Here is a 26,984-nt window from a genome sequence, read left to right on the forward strand (position 1 = left end):
AGATGGCAGGCACAGCCTATGTGCAAGTACAGATGCTGTTCAGTCCCATGATGCAAAACAATAACCGCTGTCGTAGTTTAAGTTTTCACGTTCCTGGAACATTGAAGAAAACCATGTCATTCACCGACGTGGATGATCAAGAAAGCACATCCACTTCTCATCCTGGTTTTATTATCTGAAGACTAAGTGACTTCTCTGTTTGGCATTTTGCTTATGCTATTAGACGTTATTGTTGCTGTCACTTTGTTTTTGTTTGACATGGAATTTGTGTCTCAATTTTGAGCGCACTATGGGGAAAAAGATAAAGGGAAATTGCTATCGCTCAACGAGTAATTTTATTTGAGCAAACAAAATCTGCTGTTTAATACAGGTGTAACAATAATCATGACTCGCACTCAGTTTTACTCATTTGCTTCCTCTCACATTTGCGTGCAGTGTCGCACCTTAACATCCTTGCTGTGTTGTTGTCAAGTTTGCTCGTACGATCGTCACATCAAAATATAATTTGTCTTTACAAAAATCTTTTTATGTCGCTGCGACAGCCAGAGACATGTTACTGTAGGTTTGTCCATCCGTCCGTCCCATTCTTGTGAATGTGATATCTCGGTAACACCTTCCCCGAGCTTCTTCAAATCTGGCACAAACATGCACTCGGACTGAAGATCGAACTGGTTAGATTTTGGTGGTTAAAGGTCAAAGGTCAAGGTCACAAAAACACTTTTTGGCCATTACTCAAGACTTAACAGCAATTACGGCAAAATTTCACACAAATGGTTAATATTTTATATGATTGTGGATAAAGAGCGGTGTAACCTGAAACTAGTCTGAGCGCATACGACCCTGAGGCGGCAAGTCTAGTTATGTGTTCAAAAGGTTCCATCATGTTCTCAGAGTTCAGTCACATGTAATTCCATGCTCAGCTGAGTATTTACAGTATCTTTGGACATTGTGTACAGTCAGTCAGCAGACAGCCAACAAGTTGCGTTAGTAGTGTCTCCACAGTCTCACCAGCACCTCCATCATTTTTCAATGTTCACAAAGTAGAAAACCTCTAACAATTTATTTATTATAAACTCTCACTTCTTATTATCAGACTGAAAATCACCCATGGGTGGACGCAGCCTTTGGGTGGCAGCTTGAAGCCGACTTCCAGAAACTGAAGCAGTGATGGACAGGTGCAGGTGTTACTTACAAGCTGCCACACGACTGTGGCCACTGACGCCACAGGAGAAGTAAGAGGAGCAGACGGACTGAGACACAGAGAGAGTTAGAAATGGAGAAACAGGCTTCTTCTTTCTTCTCAGTTCCAAATTTACGCATCTTCCCTCTCTCTCTCATCAGAGTGCGGCCAGACTGGATGTGGCGAGATTTAAATTTGTCTACAAATAAATCGATGAGCGATTTCAGTTATGATTGGATGCCAGTTTCCATCCTGAACTTTGCCCTCAGAGCTGCCTCACCACCTCAGGCTGAATCTAATCCCATCGTGCTACTGACAAGTGCTTTGCTGCTATTGACAGAAAATAAAAGGGAGACAGATATTTAGAAAAATATGTGTGAATATGTAAAGAAACTTCTAAATCAAAAGACTGAATTACATTTCAAACTAAAAAAAAAAAGAAGTAAATTCTCTGACTAAGAGGTCTTTAAGTTTTGAGATTTGGAGTACTTTTCAAGTTAATGGTGTAAATATTAGCCAGTTGAACATTAAAGCTGTCACTTTTTCCAAAAATCAATTTTCAACAAAATTGAAATGACATGCAATTCGTTCAAATTTAATTTGAATGCGCACCCCCCCACAGAGAGAGAAAGTGAGTGTGTGTGAGAGACAGAGAGAGAGAGACTGTGTTGAGTTGATGAGTACGGAGTCGCCTCTGGGTTAGTCAGCCTTTTCTTATTGAACTCTACTGTGAAAAGAGGAGATCATCTATCTGTGAGAAGGACAGAGTGCTAATACTTGTAGATGGATTGATTACGCTTGTGTTACAAGTACTGCAGCTGTCCGAGTACCAAGTTCACTGATGCAGAGTGTTTCTGCACATACAGAGTGCTGCATATTTCTGTGGAAACCCAACCTGAGGCCGACGCAGTTAATATTAGCTGAAGCGCTGAGTTTGTGTTGTTATGCGGCTGTTGTTACCATGGTCACAGATTGCCTCTTTACATTGATTACACATGTGTTTGTTCCTTAAATGACCATCAAAGGGCATTGTTATATATAAGCTATAGGTTGATTGTTTTAATACACACTATGTCATAAGCAGTTTGTGCAATTTTATGATAATTTTAATTATATGGACGTACTATATTTTTTTGTTTTACAATTTGCATTCACACCTGATGTTAACAGGCATTCTCATTATCTGACCTCATTTTGATGAGATCTCGGTATGTAAATCAGGTAGGTGGAACGGGCATATTGGTCAACAAACACGTTGTGGGTCAAGGGAAAAGATGTTGCTGTACAGTATGGGCTGTACTTATTCTTTCTTTGCATAGAAAGTGGCTGTTTTTGCCAAGCTTGTTGGGCAGATTTTTTTCTGTTTTCTAGAAGGTTGCCAAATGAAGGCAAGGCAAGTTTATTTGTACAGCACATTTCAACAGCAAGGCAATTCAAAGTGCTTTAAAGCTGAAAAGGAGTTTTATTGTTATCTCAATAGCCTCCAATTTATATAATTTATATAATTTTGTACCAAGGCCCCCTCAACTTGAAACTTCAACAAAAAAATCCAAAAGAAAAAAAAAGAAAAAAAGGGAGAATTATCCAGGTCTCATCTGGCTGACAGGATTCAGATTGCAGCTGAGGACCCGATTTTATCCATCAAAGCGCAGCAACAAGCACAAAGCAGAAGGTCTTGGGTGCATAGACTTTGTGGGCGTGGGCAGCTCAACTCTCTGCAGCCAGAGGCAGAGGGTATGGGCTTTGATTTAACTTGTATAATAATGGTAGAAATAAGTAATTAAAAAAGATGTTGAGGCCATTAATACGACCACATCAATCCGATGCTGTTCAAGTTTGATTTCTATTGTATCTCACATCATAAATGGTCACATCATATTGTACAATGTGACATGAAAACACGAACATTTACTAAAAATAAAGTTGGAAAGGAGGCACTTCCAGTCCGGGCTTAGGTTAGGTTGGTGTTAGAAGTCACAGAGGTGACTGGCTAAGGTTAGGTGGCGTTCAGGTTCACATAAGGGACACTAACCGATTAGGAAACTTAGACTTTGACACAACACCACTTTAAAGGTGTAGATGAGCCAGAATCATCGGGTCAGGATTTACTTGCACACTTTCCAAACGGTTCCTCTTGAACAGAGGTGTAGCAGTGCTGAAACTGTATCTCTCTTGGTTTACTAAAATAGCCGTGGCCAGGACTGTATCTAATGTCTCGAAGCTGGAGGAGGAGATTCGTTCTGTTGTGTAGATTAAAGGACATCAAGATGGATTCTGTTCTTCTGTAGCTTGAAATTGCCGACTGCTGCAATTAAAAACAAACATGGCCTTGAAGATTTTGCCTTGGTATCAGAAATGCCACCAAACAATCAGGCCTTGCCCTTTTTACCATGCATGGCGCATAGTGCAACAAAATTTATGATCTTATTATCTTAATGACCATAATTTCATGCACAGCCGGTTGCTAATGCTGAGCTGATGATTCCCCCTTTGGTAAATCATTTGACCATGCAGGAAGTTCGTCCAAAAACCAGTCATCTCTCACATGTTATATCATTGTAAATATTCTCAGATGTGTGTCATTCACAAAGCTCTTACACTCAATTATATGATTTCCCAGCAGCAGAGAAGTGAAGGGGAGGCAGCTCTCACAGGAGGCCGCAGACCACATGGGCCTGTGGCCAAGATGTATCATTCTGTGCCATCATGGATAATTGAACAACAAAATTGTAATTTCAGGGACCAGTGCTCAATGTCCACCCCGTTCCCTTTTCAAAGTGAGCAGCTGATTATACACATCTGCTGTGGTTTCAGATTACTGTCTGACTCATTGTTGAGTTTAAGTATTCTCAAAGAACTGCAGGATCATGGTCAAAAATGAACTTGCGTGGCTTATTTTGCAGGTACATCCTCTGCTGGTCGGTTTTCCAACGCCTAAAACAATATCCTAAAATAATGACACAGAGAAAGAGAGTATGAACATTTTCATTGAAGGTCCATGGTCCCATGCTACATCCCTGAATGTCTGTGACTGAGTGAGTGATAGAGTTGAGTTTGTGATGAATTTACACCATTGGTCGGCTGAGTGTTGGACTTTTCCCATGCGCCGTTGTCTCAAAATGCTCAAAATACATTTTCTATTATGCCAGCAGCGGCTCCACAACAGTTTTCATTTTCAGCCCCCTTTAATGGATTTTGTTTCAAAAAAGCACTTTTGGCAACAAGTCTAGCGACCTTTTGGACAAAACGTAGCTACTTTCAATAGAAGAGACGCTCAGGTGGCGCAGCAGTTTGTTACCCAGACACAGGCTGTGCGCTGTGTGAGAGACAAAATGAGAAAGATATTCTGTCACTTCTTACTTTCTCTCTGAGTGATCAAAATGGGTTTTCAGTGACAGCTGGTTAACATGTAGTCTTAATGCAAAGCGTTTCGGTCACTATTTCAAACTTGTTCCGTCATCTGACAACAGAAACAGAAAAATATGTAAATGAGAACAGCTTTATTTAGAATTAAGCTGTATCAAAATACTGTATACATGAGCACAGAGAGCAGGATAGCTGCAAACAGATAAAGGGCTGAAACTGGCTGACACAATTTAAATATGATGCAATGACTTTATTAAAATGCTAATTAGCCTGTTATGTCATCTTGCCACATTTAGCAACTTTTCAGGCAGGCTTCAGCTACTCTCCATTGAAATTAGTTGTTAACAGCAGCTCAACCATGTCCTCAGTTTCACACATTTGACCAAACACAGTCCATCCATATACAAGGTTTTGACCTAGTTTGTATTTTGCTGCAAGTCAACATTTTAAATCCGTTCAAGTGCAAATCATAAGTTCAGATCTCTTTTATCCTCTAAGCCTAAAATCACTTGTAGCATTCAAAATAAAAAAAAAAATAAAAAAAAAGGATGTCAAATGAAGCACCATAGTGCGTCATATAAAAAGTTTATCCTGTTATCACACCCTGCCACAACTCTGGAATTATAGTCTTTGCTGAATTTGAAGAAAACAGTCACATGAAAAATAATATACAATTTCCTTTCCTGATGTTTAGATTATCCAAGAATAAATGAGAAATGTTATTGAGTCATTTGAAAATAGGAAATATATCCAGCGATACTTATTAATTACTTAAATAAGTATCTCTAAAAACCTGTTTAACTATATTGGTGTTCTTATTGTATTTGTTGTACAAGACTAAATCTATTTATGTCTATCGGGATCAAAGATTCAAAGAGACAGGCTTCGTGTTTGAATCAGACAGAAAATGTGCACTTTGAGATTTAATGCATTTTGTAAGTGTATTAATTCTACTGGCTGTAATAACAATAAATAATTTCTTGAGACAACAGTGACCTAAGATGAAAAAAGCATGCACTTTTGAAAGTGTGGGGTTATACAGAGGGTAAAGCTGCTGTAAACTCTACAGACAAACATCTTGAGTATTCGGAGACATTTCAGTCTGAGTTTTAAATGGACTGTGTTCACAGTATCTTGTCAGTTACATTGTTCTGAGTAGGAGGGAGAGAAATGGATAAAAATAAAATCCTCCATCACTGTGCATGTAGTTTTATAATGTGATGTCTATACACATCTATGTACATATGTATGTCATGCAATAGTAACATCAAAAATCAAATGAGTAACGGTTTATGGATTAAAAAAAATATATATATTTTTTTTTTTTAATCCAGCATTATAACAATAATGTAATATTACCATAGAGTAACCAAGTTCATTTATTTGCAGCATTACTTACAGTGGTCTAATGCATCCAGATGTATCAAAGCGATAGATACTTTGGTGTAAATGGTGCGGTAACATTTCTGATAGTTGACACATTTTCTTTCTCTCGTGGTATATATTGTCATTTCTCTGAATCACCTGAGTGGTCCATCATCAGGAGTCAAAATCTTTTTTGTTTTGTTTTTATAACTCTTTGTGATCTGTTTGCAGTTACAATGGCAACATGATGGTTGGAGACAATGTTGTGAGGAAGATATAAATCTAAGAATGTTTCTAAACCGGGGACAAAAAGCAGAGCACTGAAGGTTTGTTGTACTGTGGGGTTTTGGTCATGGCTGAGAAGAAAACACGAGCAATTCTGCCAAGTTCATGAGACTTGTAAAGAGAGTTGTATTTCTCTGACTCTGGCATATTATTTGAGTTTAACAGTTTGTTGCCCTGCCACACAGGGTGCAGCGGAGTGCAGCCTGGGCCAGCTGGTAACTGAGGGTTACATAATGTTACTGTTGTACGATTGAGCACCTTAAAAGACCTGTGAGAAACAGAGTGAGTCTTCTAACTGCTGCAGCAGCAGCAATCTAGGATAAGCCAGTTTAATACCAGCTTCTTCAAACACAGTGCCAGTATGAGTCAAAGGTTAATGAAAGGGCACCTGGTTGGGAGGATGAAGACATGGCAGCAGCCAGAACTAGAGGGATTAGCCCTGTTCTCATATCAAAGAGATCCCCAGCCAGCGAGGCTCAATCTGGATTTTGTGTGGAAATCTGTCTCCATCGCAGAGATATTGGGTCCAAGAGCAGGCTAGCTGGGCCCTTGATCTTCTCTCACACCCTACACTCTCATATATATACTCACATTCACTCTGTTAACACTATAACCCATTAAGCTGCAGATGAAAGTGCTTTTTTAAAATCTAATTTGGACCATATTTCAGAAACATATAATGCAGTAAAAATACTTCCACTGTACAACAAAAAGGTCTCTGCAAATAGCTGTCAGAATATCAAAACTGAAATACTGTATCAAATAGATCTGTATGTTTCCTTGAGGCCTGCAGAGAGCGAAGATTTTAATTCTCAACTGTTAATCTGCAGATTATTTTCTCAGTTAATTGACATCTTGATAATTAGATTGATAGAAAAAACACATTTTAGAGACTAAACTCCACTAGCAGTAGATTTTATATAAAAACTACTTAAATGATTATTCAATTATTAAAATAGTTACTGATAAATTTTCTATTTATTCAAGTAGACTGACAGAATAATCTTTTCAGTTATACTCTCTCATTAACACAAGCTTGCCAACTCTGATTTAATATAAGATTGTTTACATCAGATGAACCATGTAGCTATTGTAACCCTTGTTAATTATGCATATTATACAGTCAATTACTGAAGTCCAAAGCCCATAAACATCAGCAGACACTCAGATTCAGCCCCGGTGCTGCTCTGCCAGCTCTGTACTGCAGCCATCTTCACTTGTTGCTTGTTTCAGGTTAATACCTTCACTGTGGTCATTGGCAAATGACATCCATGTTCAGGTTCTCCACCTGGTGACTTTGGCTCAGAGGTTTAAAAACTCCTCTGTTGCTGGTTGCTTATTATTATTATTATTATTATTATTGAGGATTGTTGTCCATCCAGAGCTCTGATGCATTTCTTTGAATCTGAGTTTAAAAGATGTGTTCATCCTCCTGCTGCAGTGATGTCAGCAATAAACACTAATGAACCGGTTCTACTGGCAAACTACACGGCCGAGCCAAAACACCACAGCCAGTAACTGTGGCACATCAGCTCGTCCGCCTCAGATCACAAGCTGTTCGTTTTTTTTCTTCACTTCTTCACCTTTTTCATCACCGTGGGACAGTTTGATCTTTATGTTATATGTGCTCAAAACACCGTGTTCCAAAACTCTACAAGTTTATTTCTTAAGTTTTACTTTTTATTTTACTTCTTTCTATTCTTGAGACTTGCCAGAGTTTTCCTCCACCACCCTCTATCATACCCAGTGCTGCTCTTCTGTGGCTTGTCAGGTCATGCACAATTGCTGAGCTGAGTAGTGCCTTCTTGCAAACACTTGATTTCAACGTCCTTATTAATTTGGCTGTGTCTGTAGACTGTATGTTCTGATTTTCAAGCCTCATCATATTCATCCTGCTTTACTCGTTTTCACACTTTTGTGGCCTCTCATCTTGAGAGGCACGATCAGAAAATTACTCAGAGTACAAATGTCACAACTGTAAACATATTGCTCAGCTCTTTGACAAGTAAATTTAATATACTTTCCCAAGAAACATTTGAGCAGCCAGTCTTCTAGTTACTTTTGGTATGAAAACTGCTACAATTCCTACATTGTTTGCCCAACTTTGATCTGAACGTCCTTTAAATTAAAGCTGAAAGTCAGCACCTTAACCTGGCAAAGCAGATCTGACATTGAGTCAGAGGATCTTCATGTGCATGTGGGTGTAAAGGAAAATATATGCGTGTTTCTGTTTGTAAAGACTGAAGGGAATTGTTGTGGCAGAGATGGATCCGCTTTTCTATAGCCGTCCTTAAAAACTAGATACGGCAGCATAACATAGAGCTACTTAAACACACTGCAGCCGCTCCCTGTGGTCCCACTGTGTGACAGCTTTTCTCCAATATGCTCTTTAGAGATAGGCCTACTGGATTTAAGTAAAACAGAGCCCAGTTGTTATGAAGAGATTTTAATGGATTTACAGCAAGTCATTAACATTATGCTTCAGTGTTTTTCTAAGGTGCTATTGTCATGGGATGTCAACAGAATAAATAACGTTGAAAGTCATTCATATTTATCTCTCTGTTTGGCGTCTTATGAAAAGATGTGAAGCACACAGAAATGTGTATTTTTATCTTATGTTTCAGATGCTGTAGCTCTTTTGTGTCAGTTTAAATTAAACACCATTGCTCATACATATATATTGACAGATTACTTGTGAAAGAGCGATGCTTAATCAAACTAAATTCGTCATTAATTTGCAGTAGCCTGCGCTGCTGTAATCCTTAGGCAGCAATCAAATGAGCATTAACTCAAACGGAGGTGTGGATGATACAGTTTCTGGAAGTGAATTACTTGAATGATAAATTCTTCCCACGCAAAATAAATGAGTGATAGCACCACAAATTGGACATACCTTGGTTTATTGACACATTGTTAATATATTTATAAAATACAACAAGCATTTGGGTCTAGATCTACAAACAATGTGTTGTTAAAGCGGCAACCTCCGAGCCTGAAAAATGAAGCCAACATGGAAGTGCCAAAAACTGCACTTCCTCAATTGGCTACTTGAGGCTGTCCAATCCCCATTGACTCCCATGTTAAATATGTCCAACTTTACAGCAGAAATAAGCATGTTTACAGCCTGGTTTAAAAAAAAAAAAAAAGGTTTTGGTTTTGATACAACTCACCCATTTAAATTTTATTAAGGCGTCTCTGGTTTTTTCATGGTAGAAAGCGTCTCAGCCACAGTTGAGTTTAAAAGCTTCGCTGTCGAAGTGGAGAGGCTGGTGAGAAAGTGACATCACACAAGATCAAGATTTTACAAAGTCATTAGTAAACATGATTGTGAAAATAAGTGGATACACTCTGAAGATATGGAAGTGTGTTTTAATTTGAAGGGGGGTTGAGCTGAACAAGTTTGTTTTTTGTGTGTGTGTGTGTGTGTGTGTGTGTGTGTGTGTGTGTGTGTGTGTGTGTGTGTGTGTGTGTGTGTGTGTGTGTGTGTGTGTGTGTAGATCAAGATAGCAAGTATGATCATGTTTACTCCCATCAGCCTGCCCACACATTTCAGAAAGGTTATGTGGCAGCCCACAGCAACATGGAAGTTGTTTTCAAGTAAAACTATTATGTAAATGATTCACCCAAGTTTTCTTTTGATGTTTAACCCAGGCAATTTGTTTCGTGATTATTACAGCTGACTTTTAAGCGTAGGTGTGAGTAATATCTCTGGAGATGAGACAACAGGGAAAGATTACATGGGTTTTTTTTAGATTTTGGCCAACACTTTCCTACATTCCTTCTCCTATACTGCAGCATGGTAGTGATTAATACAGCGGTTTGAAGTGATCCCTACATACATGTATAATGAGTGGGAATGCTAATCGCCTCAATGTGTAATATGCCTTAGAAGTCTTGCAGGAGAGAAAATCCTCTCAGTTCTTCAAAGTGCTTCTGCTTCCCACCCTTTGACAATTTTTGGGGTAAATTTTATCTAGTCAAGGTGTTTTTAAATTTCTGTGCTGGCCTCCATTGCACCAATACAGCTGCCTCCTGTCTGCTTCGTTCAGGTGTTGCTTTTTGCAAATTTCCATAATAATAGGTAATAAATTGCCAAGATTATCTTTTTATTATTACATTCATTACTTTTGAGATCTTTGCTGTGTGAAAACTCATGGTCATATACAGTGTGAAATGAACCAGAAGCAAAAAATACTCTTCAGAAAGGAAATACAACTGTAGTAAGAACAAACTGCAGGCCAGTTATTACAGTGTATTTGTCAGCTGTACAGGCGTATCATATTTAGCTACAAGGTCTCTACAGTGCTTTGCTTAGTTTTGTTCAGGTTTGTAGTTTATCTCTTTATTCTCTTGTGAGAATGATTCATAAGAAAATAATAAAAAAAAGAGCATGGAGACTTTATTTTAGCGCTGCTATTAGAGTTATCATGAGTCTGTGAGGACACCAGAAAATAAAAATCACGTCCTACCTGTTTCTTTTCACTCGTGTCAGTCTTCTTAAACCCTCTATCTCTTCTCTTATTGTGTCTGTCTGTGGTTGTCAAACAGTGTAGGGGTTGTCTTCTTTGAAGGGTGCAGCATATGGAGGCTCAGCCTGGAGGACTAAATGTGTGTTCAGACTAAACACAAAACAAATTTTGGGGTCGGGGGAAATTGCATTTAAATACAACATGCATTCATTTACAAATATTTCAACATGAGTAAAACAAAAGAAAAATCACACTTATCCTGAGGCTGCATTCCTCCACTTTATTAATGCACAGACATAAGAGGCAAAAAGAACGAAGACACAGGGGTGATATAACAGGAGGAAGAGTTCAAGGTGAGTCTGGGACCCACGCAGTCAGTTTCTGAGCTGCCACACAAACGTAACACAGACACACAATCCACACACATTATATCAGACATTTGCACAATCAGCACGCTGGCTGTTAGGGCCAAATAAAAACAGTCTGCATAAACTAAATGATCACATTTCCATAAATAAGGAACATTTAGCTCATGGAATTCAATATAGTGTCATTACCTACTTTTGCAGAGACTAAAACTGGTGTTTTTTGAGCAATCTAAAAAAATTCCAAGTCGACCTGCAGGTAATTTGCTTTCAAACAACCTACTAATTAGTAAATACTCATTCTACCACAGTTTACAACACACGTTGTCTTGAATATTGTAGATATATTGAATTATTATCTTTAATTCTCTTGTTCTAACTAGGTATAAATACAGCAATAGTGTGCATTAGAGATTTCTTATATACCCTGGTTTGCTAACAAGAACAGTGGACATTATTAGTGGTTTTTTTAATTGGTCCACTTTATGTCATGTCATGATTTTTCCCAATTGATAAGGACGTTCTGAAAGCCCCATTAAACAAGTGACTTGCAGTTGTGGCTTGGGGATGCTGACAGTCACAAACAATACACTGGTTGAGTCCACCGTGTTTGGCTGCATCTCTCAGGCACATTTCAACATTTAAAATGTGAAAATCCTGTCGATTCATTAGTGTCTTCTATATCCACATGTGGACTTCCAAGGAGACAGCTCTGAAATTGGGACAAAGTTATCTCTCCCTCTCACCTACTCTCTCTCACACCGTATTTCAGTGACACCACATATATGGATACGTTGTGGTAACGTCCACAGAAATGCACGAGGACAGTTTGAAGACTGTGCAGATAGGAGACACTTTGAAACTGTGGAGGAGGAACACCTGTTATATCTCCCTGCAAAGTCATTCTTGGAGGGCGTTGGTAACGTAGATTAAAATTCCCTTTCTAGGTTTTTGAGTCGAGTGCCAGAACTCACTGTAATAATTGCTTGATGGTTTGAAGTATAGGCAGTTTCTCACTGCCCCCCTACAGAACGTAGAGGGGTGGATGGAGAACAGGTATTAGCCCCATAGATCATGTAAAATTAGCAGCAGGAACCCCTGTCAGCCCAGACATTGGCACTTAATCTTGGACTTTTGGCAGACTGTTGCCTTAACAGGTCAAATGATATCTATAAATCAAGGATCCCCTGGCGGAGAGCAAGAGGGAGCCAGGGAGAGAAGGGAAATGCATAGAGCTGGCACTGAAACTCCAAGGGAATTAAATCCTGGTCATAAAGCCTAACCCAAGGAAATAATCCAGTCTATTTCATAAAGGATTAAAACCTTTAAAGAAGATTGATTGCCTCTTTTTCCTTTTCTATGCGATGTAATCCTAGATTATGGAGACCACTTAGGGTTAGATTTTAAAGAAATTTGCACAGGATTAATGATGAAGGGGGCATCCACTCTTAAAAAATTGACTTGCTGGTTTGTCACAGAAAGAGATGCTCTTTTAGGTTCTCATCCTCCATTCTGTCAGAAGTGAATTATGTTTCTAAACTAGGGGAACAGAAAAGGAAGTAATGTTTTCCTTTTTTACTTCTTTTTCTTTTGTCCTTTTTTCATGCCCCAACTTTGCATTTTTTTTTGACAAGTAACTTTATCTGATCGGACAGTCTCCTTGAGATCAAAATGTCTTTTCCGAGAGATACAACTAGCATACAAGTGCATGTCTAAAGCACGACAAGCAACAATCAAGTCAGAATTATTACTATATTATTATAACAGAATTGTTATACAATAACCAACGTATTTAAAAAAAACATTACATGGTAAATCATTAAAATCTCCAAAGGGGGGCCGTTTGCAGTTCATTCCATTTTAAGGTACAAAGAACTGAGTGTAAGTCGTTCACTGCTTCCACTGGGTGAACACTAGCTTTCCAGCTACATCTGTTCTGCGTCGGCTGCCAGTGCAGCGTGTTTCGGCCTCTTGCACTCGTGGGCCTTGTCCACAGCATCCTCCCAGAGCAAGAGGTCCAGCCCCTCCACAGAGGGAAAGCAGAGCCTCTGTTCTGTCTGTTAGTAACTTCCAATCCCACGCTGCTCCCAGCTTCCAGGCTTCTGGTTTCAGAGTACAGGTCTTGGGTTGCTTTTGCGCCTTCACAGACAAACTCACTTACAAGTGCTGGATGAGGTGACAGAGGAGGCAGGGCATTGATGGTTGTTGTCTTGCAGCCAACAACAATGTTCTTTGGGTTTGCTGGAGATAGACAGAGGGGGGCATGTGGGATCTTTGCCGTACCATTGGCTGGGGTTCTTGGGAGATGCCAGGACAACATACATGGCTGGTATAATGAAGCTAGTTCAAACACCTCCTTCCTTTCTCTGTTCCCTCCACTGCGCTTGCTTTTCTCCAGGAACGGCCTTGCTACCTGCTCCTGCCAGCACGCATCCTCGACCTCAAGACCTTGTCACTGAGAAAGAGTTGCCTTGTACATGTGTGTAGTTTGCTCTCTCCAAGGCCAAGGCCTCCTCTCCCTTGCTGCATGTGTCTGACTATATTCTCGAGCTTGAGGGCTGACTTTGCCCGGTGCAGCTGCTGATGAGGTCCGTGGGTAGCTAGCCTGTGGCCGGCCCTTCCTCCTTCTAGCTGTCTTTCCAAGCTGTCACCAGGTGTTTCTCTGGTTGTCAACTGTTAAAACTAATGCAGTCTAATACAGCAGCTCTGCGATTAACGCTCACTTCATGCAGGTTATAATGGACACGGTTTGTTGAATCTGTATTACAAAGATGTTGATTCAATTTTGTGATCACCCTGGAGGCTGCAGTTTGTGGTTCTGTTGCATAGTATCTCTATAATTTTGTCCCTTGATGAAGGTGGTCTAAATCATGAAAAATACCTCTCTGTATAATGCAATACAGTTCAACAGCAGCAGTTGTCTTTTTGATAGTGAAATAGTTGTGGATCTCCTGTGAGCAGAGCGTGTAGTGTCCACAGTGGGACAGCAGAAGCACCGTGACAGACAGACTTGAATATCAGGTGAAGAGAGCCATTAATGATATGTAATCACAATGTCTGGTCTGTGGTGGCAGTCAGGGTAGAGGAACGGGAGGTGGTGATGGAAATGGAGGTTTCTGGAGTGTGTGTGTGTGTGTGTGTGTGTGTGTGTGTGTGTGTGTGTGTGTGTGTGTGGAGAGAGATGTGTGGAGAAATGCTCCACCACCCATGGAACTAATTTAAAGTCCTCGTTTAGAAGCTGTCACACGAAGGGCTCTGACGACCACTGATCTCTGCACATTTAACGGCACAGGCAGCTGTCAGGGACTTGACAGACAGGCCCCACCACTGACTGATTACATACAGGGCCAGAGTGAACTGTGATCTGGTGAACTTTATTTTCCCTGGCAGGCCCAACGTGCAGTGCATGCCTCAGTTCGGTGTCCATTCGCAGGCCCGCTCCGCCTCAGACAGACTCTCCATCTCTTCCATTAACACCACATCCCCGTATGAATAATCCCTGAGCGGTTATGATTTATTGAATTTGATGATGGAGATCCTGTAACACCTTTGAAAATGAAAATGAAAAAATAAACACTTTTGGACAGTTTTAGTGGCAGCCTAAATAGAAGCACAAAACCTCTCCTCCATACTCCTCTCCAGGGTACTGAGCTACAGTGTACAGGTATTAGTGCTGTTGATATGAGCATTCTGTGAAGACTGAATATTACCAGAACACTTCACTTATCCTAAAGTCTGCATATTTTATTCTATGATACAGACCTCTGAGTATTAAGTAGGATTCAATTTTTCACAGAAATCGTGTCAGGAAATTGCAAATGAAAGAATTGTGCCAATCCGTTCACCTGCTGCAGCGCTGCCAGTCTGTCTGTGTGAGTGAGTGCGGCTGTGAGAAGGCTATTTTAAGGATACTCAGACACAGATTCATCTGCATCCACTGGGGATGGAATAATCTGAACTAATTTCAAGATTAATCAGTAATTACCTCAAAACTGCACATTTCCCAAGTGGGCACACATTAGCAGATTCTCTGAAATTGTTGAACTGATTTCAAAAGAGGCAACCTTCTGAGTCTGACATCAAAAAAAAAAAATAAAATAAAATAAAATAAAAAAAAAAAAACACCAGATGGTAATTTGAGGAATAATTACAGGAATGTCTTTCCTGTAAAAGTTTTTATTTTGTGTGTTTCTAATTGCCCTCAGACACTTCAGGTTTTAGACTTTATGCAGTTGTTCTAAACCTTAAATGCTTGAGTTCATTACTAAAATCCCTGCATACTGTAAGCCCACCTTGGGTCTCTAGAGATCCTTTACTTAGAAAGAATTGAATTATGAATTAAAATAACTGCTTATAAACATTTTAGTACCTAGTTTTCACCATAGTAACCCCTCAAAACGTAATTTTGCCTTTTTCATTTGTGTTTTTTAAAATCAGTTATACAGTAGATGCCACAAAGTGTTCTATGTTATATTTTAACTTGCATACATATTGAATCTGTTACACACACTGCTACTGCAACTGCTGGATGACTGGCACTTACCAAACAAAAATTAGTCAGTGCGGTATTCGGAAATCACAATCTCTGCCTTGTAGTCACTGCAACATGTTTTTAAAGCCTGTTAATCTTATCAATAATGAAAATAAACATATAAACTCTTGCATTCACACAAAACCTCCCTATTCCTACATTTGTACCTGTGTATCTTCACAGCTTTTTCAAGACTTTCCCCATAACACCACAGAGGCTCTGTGAAATCTTTGAGCAGGATGACATATAATAGCAGATGCTATATATATTTTTTTTCTACTAACACTTGAGGTCAAAAACAAACACAGAAGAAGGTTCCTTCATCTGTCACTGTGCAAAGGAGGCTGCTGACATCTCTCTCTGACTGGAAAAAGAAAGCCATCAAATGAGAATTCCAGCCTCTCTACCTGCAAATCTCCCTCCATCTGTGGATTACATTTAAGTCCTCCAAAACCTTGGGCTGGTGCTACATCAGAGGATGTGCGGTGCCGGGGAAGTTACGTAACTCATTAAGACCTCACTGCTCTCTCCTGGGTAGGTTCCTCATCCCTCTAAACTTGCAGCCTTTGAGCAAATAAAGCCATATAAGACGGTTGAACTATAAGACACCCGCAAACTCTGTAAAACTTTCTGATCTAACAGCTTGAATTCAACTTGAGGGCAGCACATTTGAACTGCGTCATTAAGCATCATTATGCCCACTGCTTTGCTTTCTAATCAGCGCTGTTATTCCCATGCTGCGCCGTATGGATTAACAGTCATACAGGAAATAATAGCACACTCTTGGTAATGTTTTTTAATTGCAAATGATAAATTATAGCACTCAGATCTTGACCAAAATAAGGAACTATAATGCTGCAAGTATACTTGAGAGAACTATAAGACAGCTACTTGTATTATTCTTCAGATTTAGTTGGAGAAGTTTGATAAGTTTTAGTGTTTTTAATGCATATTTTCTCTGCCACAATCCACTTCTGTCAGCCTTTCTCTCCTAATAACTTCTTTGTCCTTCAGGAGGATCTTGGCCTCAGGCTTCCATTACCTGTCTTTCATACGGCACATTAGAAGAACACTGCTATGATTGGCATTCTGCATTAGCAATCCCCTCCCCTAGCCCTTTTCCTATTGTCATTCCACAGCAGCACTGGGCTGCAATGTTCTCCCTCACTCTCTCTGAACTGCCATGACAACGTGCTGGAAAAGCCTGACGAAGCCCGAAGGCCTCCTCAGTCAAGAGGGCTCTGCTCGCCTCTGCAGATGACTGCACTGTTTCATTTATTTGCATGAAGGAAAACAAAAGACGAGATTGAACTGGGGATAAGGCAGCCCAGCTAAACACGCCTGAGAGACTGACCCCACATACGGTAGTTGGCGGCACGCAATTTGCCACAGGAATCTGTCCTGTCTGCAGAGAGCAGAAATGATAGAAATTTTTCAGTGTGGGTTTAATTACGGTCTCTGTCGCTGAAATAACGTCGGAGCCTTCAGCTTGATGTTGATGTGCTAAAGATCAAAACACCAAATTGATCTCAGAATCGATTTGACTTCATTGTATCACTGGCACATGATTGTTGATGATAGTTACGGTTGGTATTTAGAGGAACAGATCAATGTTTTGAGGAATAGCCTTATTTGCTTTCTTGTTGAGGTTAGTTGGAGTTAGATGAAAAGATTGATACTATTTTCATGTTTGTGGGGAAAATATAAAGCTGCAGGTAGCAGCCAGTTAGTAGCAGTTAGTTTTGCATAAAAACTGGAAACGAGCAACTAGCTGAGACAGCTAGCCTTGTTCAGTCCAAAGGTAACTATGTTTGTCTAGCATCATCTCTAAAGACAGAACAGTGATTTCCTTTACTGTTTACTGAAATGCCCAATCTGCCCTGAAGACGTGGCGATGCTCAGCGGGAATATTATAACCTCTTTTCTCGTAACCACAACAATGGCCGAAGCTTTTAGCAAGCGACAGTCGCCACCATCCACTCCCAGCAAGAAACCATGTTCGGCAGCAGAGAAAACTTTAAAAACAGACCCTTTAAGTTGATCAACAATGTAGTTTGATTATATTGTAGGTATTGTAGATACCTTGGGCACTAATGTGGCACATAACTCTCCCTATACCAGGCAGTGCAGCCAATCAAAACTCTCCCGTTTGCAACATGGAGAGCATAAATGCCCCAGGTAAAGGCTTAAGTATTTACTATAGCACATGTCTTCATGTGCATCAGTGCTTCACTTTGGCTGAGATTTATTATTTATTACATTTATTAAATCTGACTAAAGATGCAAGTTTCTGTGCATTGATACAGTACGAATGTGATTTTTTCAGCAAGCCTAAAAAAGAAATTCACTGTTAAATATTGTTTACTATTGCAGATCTAACACTTAGCAAGGTGTTAGATCTGCAATTAGTTTCACTTCCAAAACATTTTCACCATTATCTATTAGAGAGGAACAAAAAAAAAAGTGAGGAAGTTGAAGTTTGCAGCCTGTTCTCCTTTGGAAGTCTTCAACCATCGTTCATCCATACCCACTTCTTTATGCTTTGAAAGTGCTGCATCTGCCAAACCATCAGAGGAAGCGTGTCGAGGAGGCCTCTCTTCTCTGAGATCCCTTGCTGCTTTGATGCCTCAGTAGACCTGCAGCCAATAAGACACAAAGAAAGGTGGAGAGATTACTGATGCAACATATCTGAGTTTATAGCTGAATGAGGCACTTCGGGGCACGGGAGGAAAGTCAGACGATCGGGTCCGAGAAGAGTTTTTACATCCAACCTCAAGTTTGTAGTTGTATCATTTAATCACCCGTCACATCTGTGGTGGTGAGAGGTTTTTTTTTGTTTTTGTTTTTTTTTGCCTGGTAATGAAAAATTACTCACTTTCCTGTTTGTTTTTCCTAGTTGAATCATGGCTTTCTTGACATATATCTCAACAAAACTCGGCCATTCCAACGGGATTGAAACTTTGTTAGTGTGGGCAATATATTTGCTTGACTAAAATGTATTAAAAGTACAAAGTAAAATTACCTTGAAATCATCTCATTTGCACGCACATTCAGTCTGCATGGGATTTTATTGGTCTTGTATGAGCAAGGTTATAAGAAGAATTATTAGCAGAATTAGCGGATCTTCACTCCATATTTCATCCATTATGCACCTTTAATCTGCTCTTGTGCTTGGATAGCTCATATTTCTTTCACCAAAATTTTACTCTGCAACAAAAAATGTCCATTTCACTTGAATATAAAACTAACCACTGGAAACAGATGAGAGGTGCAGAGGATGTCTGGGTGTTACTGTAGATAATCTTGGGGATATGATTGTGGATGTGCTTTTAGCCAATGTACCCTCTGCCTCAACCTTGCCCGGAGCTAGTGTAGAGTTAGGGCAGCATGCCTCAGGCCTGGCCATGTCTGAGTGATTAGATAAAGCAGGAGAGGCCAAGCAGTGGGAGCCTTAGCCAAGTTTATGCTGCAATGACCACTCTGTGGCCGACATCACATCGGCGAGCACGACAGGAGGCTGTCGCCGCTTTTATTCATTCACAACACCTTCAAAGGAAGTACGCACTGCAAGCGATCGTGCTGATTCGTGTAAACATTTTCAGTACTGATTCATTTTCCAAAACAAAAACATTTTTGCTCATTTGTGGCACTTGTTATGCCTCAACCATGAGCTATGACAGCACAGTTGGCTGGGGGACACTGTTATATATTTCATGCTGCGTAAGTGCAGTTTTTTTTCTCTACCCTGCTTTATGGTAATGAGATTCACTGAGGTGTCAAATACTGCTCTGGGCGTATTCCCATCTCCCAGTTCAGGTCAGAAGAGACCAACGCTTCGACAGTTGCAGATGTAGCCATATCATGTCTGACATGACGGTGAGGTTTGAAAACGCTGCAGCAAAAACACTTTGGCCTTTTCCTGCACAAACAGGATGTTCTTTTAAGACCATATCGCAACGTAATCTGAAAAAGGCCTCTGATTTAAATGAGACAGATTTTTATGTGCACATGAATTCATTACAGCCATGTTATCTATCCATCCATTAAATCAAACCCCCAGGTGCTGAAATGCATTTGGGGGAAAATGTGAAAAATCTGTGAAACAACAACAATATGTGCTTCTGTCGCGAGCCCTGTTTTATTTTGCTGAGAGCTGACTATCAAGCAGAGAGGAATGTTTTTTAATGGGATTCACACTGCACCAAACCAGCAGTCATGGACCTCAGAGTTGTCCACAGTGGCAGCTCAGGGGATTCACGAGAGCAGGGATGAGGCAGCACTCGCCGGGATTCCTGTCTTCCCTCTCAGTTAGTTTTACTTATAATCTTTGAAGATAGCCACATGACTTATTTCACTGTCTAAATCTATAGCTTCAGAAAATGTCACAGCGCTGTGCATGTGCTGTGTCAAGACCCAGATGTATGCAAAATCCTGCATCTCGTGTTGCAGATACAAACGAATAGTCAAGATTTTCCTTGTAGAAAAGAAGCTTAAAGGAAAAGTAAGAATGAAGAGTGAGCAGCTTTATCTTTGATGCAATAGCATTTCCCTTACCCTCTTTTTCTTTTTTTTTTTTCTTTTTTTTTGCTGTTGTCCCACAAAGAGTCATGAAAAATGGATAACAAGGGGAATGATCTTTCTGGAAAAACATCCAGAGATACGAGTCACAGCGTGTGCGAATGTGCAATATGATGATAATTTTGAAAAACAACATTTGTTACGCAGATGCACAGCTATCTCCGAGCTAATTGACAAGTTATAATGATAGAAAGTTATTTTTTCTGAACTCCAGCCAAAGTGCTTCCACGCTCTGAAGCCCACAGGAAACGCGCCATCTGTACAGCGTTCCACAAACGGTTTGCCGTTTTCATTTTTAGACAAATGCGTTCTTGATGAGCAGGTTTTGTTTCATTATCTGCCTTAATGAGTCAAAGGTTTTGTCCCACAGCTTTATTGACATGTTTATAGGGAGCTGTTAGTTCTGTTTTCTAGTGTAAAATATATAAATTACAATAGCGCTGTGAGGCCTTCTGTCAGTGTGATTGATGGCTTTGTCAGTGTTTTACACTGTCGGGTTTTGAAGTGGAGGTCTTTCTTTATCAAATGAAAGAAATTAGCTATATAGAAATCCAAGCCTTTCCGATCCCACGTCTTTTATTTTGCAAATGCCTCTTTTTGGATTATGTCCCACTAAGATAGCTACATTCTATTTAATCCCCTTACCTTGCTTCCTGGCAGATGTTTGCTTAATTTTGGCTTGCATGGTAGTAATTTATTTCTTGTAGAAGCTGTAATAGCACAGAGCAGGTAAACAACTGCCTGTTAGTGAAAATGGTAAACATGAGCTGATGCAGGGGCTAAAGGTGGATCAGTAGTCAGACTTGGACTGGGGCACACTGTATCTATATTGTTCTGTATGAATGGCCGTGTGTGTTTGTCATTGCATGCCGCTGTTCCCTGTCAGCCCCCATGGGAACCATAGCATGGACAGTGCTCCCTCTACTTCACAGATGGAGTTTGCAATTGGATACCTCCAGTGAATAATCTTCTCATTACTTATCATGATGAACTGTGGCATGCAAATATCAATAAGGGACTGTGGTGAAGCAATCCAATTAAGGCCCAAAACCAGGAGTCTCATTAGTGCTGAGTCTCTGATAATGCAAATGACACCCTACTAGTAATCAACCTTGAATATAAATGGCCCAGGCAAATCCACCACTACAGGTGATTCTGTCTACCTGGATGTGATTAAAGACACGAGTCAACACTGCTCTGTTTGAGATTTTAGAAAAGAAATTAGCATCCACCCCCTCTGTGTCGCTACAATGGCCAGAAAACACGGCCCTAAAGGAAAATGTGTTTGAAATCTCATCCGCTTATCTGTGGCCTCTGCTCAGGGTTTTTTAATATCACATTACATGTTTGTCATGAGACTTGTGGATGCAGGTATTTGGTACGCACAAGGTAAACCCACTGAGGGCCTGTCATCTCGTCACGTTCAACCCTATTGGCAGACAAAAATGTCATTGGACGATTCTGCAAAACCCCAAACCTACGTTCAATGCCAAAGTTTTTGAAATGTCAAATTCTGTGTATACACAAATACATCTGTGCGTGGCAAGTACAGTGTGATTACGATTAGGGAAGGACTGTAGCTATGGCAAATATGCTACGGTTAAGATTAGGAAGCTATTTGTAGTTTCTGTAAATTACAGCACAGTTCTGAATGATGGCAGGAAATCAAATCTGAAAAGAAAAGCACTGAGGCATTCCACAATGAATAACCTAACAAGATCATAAACAATACTTAGATATAAAGTTAGGGAAAGACTGTGATTATTCATAACATTAAGACAAATATAAGTTAGGTGTATGACTGGACGCAAACCCTGCTGTCCTGCATAAAAGGCTGACCACCATTCATCCATCCACCTCCCCTTACTTCCAACCAGCATAGGCTGCTATATAGGGCATTGTGTTGGCACTGAACGGTGAAGCTACACATAAATCTTAAAGTGTAGAATCATCCGATATGGAAGGAATATCTAGGATACTGAGATTCATCCTCAATTTATAACAAATAGTTTTCCCTCTCTCTCATCCAGCTTGAGATGTACAGGTAAGGAAAGTTAAACTGCAACAAGGTTAACAAGCGCTTACTTCAAGGGGTCACCAAACAAGTTCAGCTGCACAGCAAAAACCTCTGTATTCACATTTAAAGCAACGCTCCTTTGAGGGGGGGGGTTAAGTTTTACTTACCAGAGTCACTACTTCGTGACTCCTCATGGTGATGCTTATCAAATGAATGAGGGTAAACTTAAGGTGAAGAGGAAGAAGCTCGCAAAAAGGGTGGACAGCAGGGGAAAGCAAATCAGAGAGGCACCACCGTCATCTTTCAAATCTAAAGCCTGGGCTGAAAGTCTGAACATTGTTTCATCTCTGTTGACAAACTAACACCATAGTGCAATGAATAAATACATAATTTATGGGTATTTTTTCTTCTTCACTTCCACAGATATCGGCATGTATCGTAGATGATTGTCTTGCAGTGTATCGCAGAATCGCTGTGTCAGATACCATTGTTATCGTGGGCAACGTGTCGTGTTGTGAGTTACTCTGTGACTCCCACCCCTAGTTTTAACGTCGCTTCAGTCGCCACTGGTTTTGAAATTATAAATGAATAATGTATGTTTACTGAGTTGCAATACAGTAGACAGGATGGGTCAGCACAAGCAGCCTATCACCAGAGAGCGAAGAGAGACATGATGCAACAAAAATGCAACATGACAGAGAAATCCCTCAGACGTATTAAAGTCTGTCTTGTGCTTCTGTGGTCACATCACACCACTGTGGGGGCCTCTCGCGCTTCAGGCACAGAGATGTTGATGGTTTGTTTCCACACAAATTATATACGGCAAAATCAATCACATTTGAAATCACAAGCAAATTAACATGTCGTATCTCTTTGTTTAATCCCTATAAAATCAATTCGTCATTTTTATACTTCTGTTTTGTTTTTGTTTTTTTACAGATTGAACTAATGATGTGTTAATTAGTGAGTTTAGTGCTTGTAGGTGTATTTATGAGCTTTGAAAAGAACCAGGGAAGCTGCTTCTCCGTGCTCCCAGTCTTTGTTCTAAACTAAGTTTAATCACCTTCCAGCTCCAGTGCCATACTGAACACACACACACACACACACACACACACACACACACACACACACACCCACACACACACACACACACACACACACACATAATAGTGGTGTCAATCTTCTTAATTTCCAAAATGTTTAACTATTCCTTTAACTAATCAGTAGTCAGGCTATGAGATACTCAACCTGAACAAATAATATTATGTACTCTTCTTTTTCTCCATTACCTTCACGTTTGTCATTTATCTCAGTAGTTGCTGCTACTGTGTTTTTCATTTTCCTGTCTCATTATTTCTGGTATTCTTGGAGTATGACATAGATTTCAGTTCGATCATCACAAAGGGGTGTCTCAGAAATCAAGCTGTTTATAAAAAAAAAAAAAAATCTCTTCGCTATTATAAGATTTGAATATTTTCAGAAAATCCAGTCTCACTAACTGCAGTCTGGGGCTTTTGGCCATAAGAGAAAATGTCTTGAATCTCCCTGGTTTTTCCTTGTCATCTGCTGGATCCCCTTCAGACCATGACTTCTCCCCAAGCACTTAGGCCAGATGACAACAGTCACAGCAGAACTACAACTTTTTAAATGTTCCTGATTTTGTCCAGTCTGGCAGTGCAAGCTGGTGAAGCTTTCCAAGATTTGGCAAGAGTGAAATCAAAGAGCTGTCTTGCCAAAAGCCAACCGGAGAAGTAAGACAATGAACTGGAAGAAAAGTCATTTTTAACAACTTCCCACTCAGAAATTTCACATCAATTGTGGCTGCCAAATCCATCTGCCTCACTCTTGATGTTAGTTTTATTCAGAAGGAAAAACAGAAGGATAAAACGTGTTTGCTAATGGCAGAGGTCTCAAAGTTTGATGTCTTTCGCCTGTTATCTTCGAAATTTACAGCTCTGTTGTGTAAATGTAACAAAACACAAGCTTGAGAGACCGCAACTGTGTGAGAAATACCATAGCTGTAATAGTGCCCCCGTGTGTGGACAACACTTTTCAAAGCTAGCTCTTCAGATTATAGGTAGCTTCTTCCATAACTGTAGAACTACCGTCTGCTTAGACTTCAGCAACATCAGCAAAGAAATGATGCAGCCTGTAACACCCTGTTGTGACTGAAGCACATGAACATCCATCAGACCTTTTAGAAAACATGTATTTACAAATTTGAACATGAACATTAGAATTTAGCATGAATGTGATGATATTGATTTTAGGAAACTGCAGCACTGTCAAAGTGTAAGGGGCCAAAATCAGCATAATAAAAATAATGAAATGAAATCAATATATTCCAGTAATTCCTAAATTCCTGATCCTTTGTATAAGCCTTGCTATGCAGTTACACATTTGTGAAATTCAGCAATTATAGTTCACAGAGCTACAAAGCAGAAAATAAGTCCCATAATGAATTATTCATCATAGGTGTTGGACGAACTGTTCACTGTTCATTAATGCTGTACCGCACAGAAATAAGGCACAACATTCAAAATGTGTACGTTGCACAGGAAGACATTGATCCTAAAATCTGCATATCTTATCTTACTAATACATTTTCATATCATAGAAGGGCTTGATTAAAATGGCTGTCAGTGTCGGCATGTAACCAGATTACTAAATTATTCTTTATACTCAAACTGGATGTTCTGTGAAGTGCTCCAGCTGTGAGCCTTTCAACACATATTATAAGTGAAGTGGGGCTCATTAAGCAGGATGTAGTCTGAGAGGGATTTGAAGTGTCAGCTTCCTATATACTATAGGTGTTAACTTCTCAGGCTCTTCATGTCTGGTACAACCTGTAATGCCCTGCCAATCTGCAAAGCTGTATTTTTTAGTGCTATTGTTTTTCCTTTGTGGAACTGTGTAGCAGTTTTCTGTTTCTGACCGTTTGCTTAGCCCCAACCCCTCAGCTACTGCCTGTCACTCAGGAGTTGCTAGCTAGCTACAACCATGTAGAAGGAGTTTGATGATGTCTACATACATGCTATTATGCTAAAATACTGAGGCTAAATCTGCATTTCATGAGCAAAAAATTGGCATCCTCACCATTTAATGATGCATGTAGTTGACATGGACACTTGTATTGCAGTGTGGAGCTAGTTAGTCCTAGTAGTATGATAAGGAGAAATGTAAGATCAGTCCATTACTTGATATTAAAATAACCCTGTTTGATTGCTTAGCTTACATACTTACATACTTTTAATGTTACAAGGATGAAGTCTTTCAAGATGAGGACTAATTTTGCAAATGTAATGCTACGTATATCTCCTACAATGTTGCCTGGGGCTGATGGGCTGTGAACTAGCAGGACAGAGCTCATAATGTCCAGTAACAGCTAGTTAGCAGGTATGCTAATGATTGCAGCTTATGTTACAGCAGATAAACACACAGTTTAAGTCATTCCTTTTGCTCTTGAGTTTTTGGTTTTGGCAAGACAGAAACAAAGACACAGGCCTCCTAACTCTTTAAGTGCAGAGTATTCTTCTTACTACAGTCCCATACACGCCAGTGCTGCTGTGACTACCCGTGGTCGCTGACTTAAGACGAGATAATCGCTGTTTGGGGGAAGAATTTAGAAAATGTACTTTGCTTTCTATTGATTCTGGATGCAATAGAATAGACCTGCAGCCAAACATGACATAGTACAGAGCAGGTCTGTTGGTAAATTAAACTTTTATTAAATCCTCTCGGCCCTATGGCGAACACATCTTTCTTATCAACAAACACTGTGAGTGCCGTCGTTTGTTCTTCTTGTAGAGAAAACACACCGTCCACTTTGTTTAATACGAACACAATAGCGGATTCAACAGACCTCTCCACATCAGCAGCAGCCATCTTGGTTGTTAACAAAAGTGCTTCAGCTGAGCTCCTCTGTCAGTTATTGTAGCAAACCAGCCCCATTTTAAATAAATGGTTGTGATTGGCCTGATCATTCTCAGGACGGATGGAAATCTGTCTGTCATTTTCTCCTAGATTTCTCACTTTGTGGTAAAATAATTTTTCTCCTCCTCCTACTCCTCCCTTCCTATTTTTCCTCTTTCACATAGACTCAATGTACATACTGTGAATCCATTTAAATTGTAAAAAACTCCTGGGAGGTTTTTTCCATGATAGCACATTCGCTGCAATCTGGCTTAAGTTATAGGCGGGTACCTGTAGACGAGGCCATTTTTCACCAAACTCGCTCTCAAGCTCAGCCGGCTTACAATCATTAATATGATAGTGGGCTGAGACTCTGAAAAGCTTTGAGCGGCCTTGAAGAAAATCCAATTATGATCTTTGATTCCTCTCCAGAAACAGATTACCTATCTCACTAATGACATTTTCCTTCCCATTCATGCCCTCTCTAAATGAGACGATTGAGAGACTGTGTGGGTGTTCCAAATGTGCAGGGATGGTGATGACTATCTATTCCTTACAGGTCTATCAGATGGACAGCTCGCATTATGTAGAAATGCTTTTCCTAGGATTCCCAGCTGCATGAACTTTATGAGGATTATTCGAACTCCTCCATATATTAAGTGAAGGCAAGAGAGGAGAGATTTTTTTTTTTTTTCACTTTATAAGGATTTTAATTCAAATGAAATGAAGACAGATTGACATCCAGACAACTACTGGGCCCTTCATCAGTTGTTGCAGATGGGGTAAAGTCTGCCAGTTCCACGAAGGTCTCTGTAGATACAACTGAGATTCAACCAGTTCTTAGCTCTTTAGCATAATTTAACCACTCCACAAAATATCTTATCTATTTTTGGTGCTATTGCAACAAAGTTGAACT

The sequence above is a fragment of the Seriola dumerili genome, unplaced genomic scaffold (assembly GCF_002260705.1).
Source record: "Seriola dumerili isolate Sdu_G_001 unplaced genomic scaffold, Sdu_1.0 BDQW01000066.1, whole genome shotgun sequence".
Lineage (NCBI taxonomy): Eukaryota > Metazoa > Chordata > Actinopteri > Carangiformes > Carangidae > Seriola > Seriola dumerili.